Here is a 1,610-nt window from a genome sequence, read left to right on the forward strand (position 1 = left end):
CCTGCTCTCGTCCTTGGCTGGTCCTATGCTGGTCCTTGGCTGGCCCTTGACTGGTCCTTGGCTGGTCCTATGCTGGTCCTTAGCTGGCCCTTGACTGGTCCTTGGCTGGTCTTTGGCTGGTCCTTGGCTGGTCCTTGGTTGGTCCTTGGCTGGCCATTAGCTGGCCCTTGACTGGTCCTTGGCTGGTCTTTGGCTGGTCCTTGGCTGGCCCTTGGCTGGCCATTAGCTGGCCCTTGGCTGGTCCTATGCTGGCCCTTGGCTGGTCCTTGGCTGGTCCTATGCTGGTCCTTGGCTGGCCCTTGACTGGTCCTTGGCTGGTCCTATGCTGGTCCTATGCTGGCCCTTGGCTGGTCCTATGCTGCTCCTATGCTGGCCCTTGGCTGGTCCTTGGCTGGTCCTATGCTGGCCCTTGACTGGCCCTTGACTGGTCCTTGGCTGGTCCTATGCTGGTCCTTGGCTGGCCATTGACTGGTCCTTGGCTGGTCCTTGGCTGGGCATTGACTGGTCCTTGGCTGGTCCTTGGCTGGCCATTGACTGGTCCTTGGCTGGTCCTTGGCTGGTCCCATGCTGGCCCTTGACTGGTCCTCGGCTGGTCCTTGGCTGGTCCTATGCTGGTCCTTGGCTGGCCATTGACTGGTCCTTGGCTGGTCCTTGGCTGGTCCTATGCTGGTCCTCGGCTGGTCCTTGGCTGGTCCTATGCTGGTCCTTGGCTGGCCATTGACTGGTCCTCGGCTGGTCCTTGGCTGGTCCTATGCTGGTCCTTGGCTGGCCATTGACTGGTCCTTGGCTGGTCCTATGCTGGTCCTATGCTGGCCCTTGGCTGGTCCTTGGCTGGTCCTATGCTGGCCCTTGGCTGGTCCTATGCTGGCCCTTGGCTGGCCATTAGCTGGCCCTTGGCTGGTCCTTGGTTGGTCCTATGCTGGCCCTTGGCTGGTCCTATGCTGGCCCTTGGCTGGCCATTAGCTGGCCCTTGGCTGGTCCTTGGTTGGTCCTTGGCTGGCCATTAGGTGGCCCTTGACTGGTCCTTGGCTGGTCTTTGGCTGGTCCTTGGCTGGTCCTTGGCTGGCCCTTGGCTGGTCCTTGGCTGGCCCTTGGCTGGTCCTTGGCAAAGGAAATAAAATATTTATTTAACAAAGTTGTCATGATGGGTTCTTAGTTTTAAGCCCAAGTTGCAGAACACACACGGGAAAACTGGGTAAAAGTTCAAAGAGTTTATTTCGAACACAAGCACATGAATACTGGAACAGATTAAGGCAGGGGAGCAGGATTACTGGAGACTGTACTGAAACGGGAGATGGTTAGTAAACAGAGTTCATGAAAAGCTAAGCATCTAGCTTTCTGCTTAGCATGGTTGGTCTTGATCTGAGCTTCCAGCTCACTGCAGAAAACAACAGCGGATTAACACGAAGGATTCTTCAGGTTGAGCTTCAAGCTCACAGCAGAGAACAACAGCGGATTAACACGAAGGATTCTTCAGGCTGAGCCTCCAGCTCTTAGCAGGGAACATCAGAGGAAAATCCACATGGGAACCTCTAGAGAAACTCCACATAGAAGTCTTCAGGTTTCATCCACGTAGGAATCTTCGGGTTGGCTCACCAGGGCAGATTAGC

The 1,610-nt window shown here is 56.1% G+C and overlaps 1 protein-coding gene across 1 annotated transcript in view; it reads left to right on the top strand.

Moving 5' to 3' along the window:
- LOC107105118 (1-phosphatidylinositol 4,5-bisphosphate phosphodiesterase delta-4-like) overlaps window positions 1-1,610 on the top strand; it is a 37,617-nt gene that overhangs the window by 23,040 nt on the left and 12,967 nt on the right. The gene's annotated exons all lie outside the window — the stretch shown is intronic.

The sequence above is a fragment of the Cyprinodon variegatus genome, unplaced genomic scaffold, assembly GCF_000732505.1.
Source record: "Cyprinodon variegatus isolate N-32 unplaced genomic scaffold, C_variegatus-1.0 Scaffold2073, whole genome shotgun sequence".
Classification (NCBI taxonomy): Eukaryota; Metazoa; Chordata; class Actinopteri; order Cyprinodontiformes; family Cyprinodontidae; genus Cyprinodon; species Cyprinodon variegatus.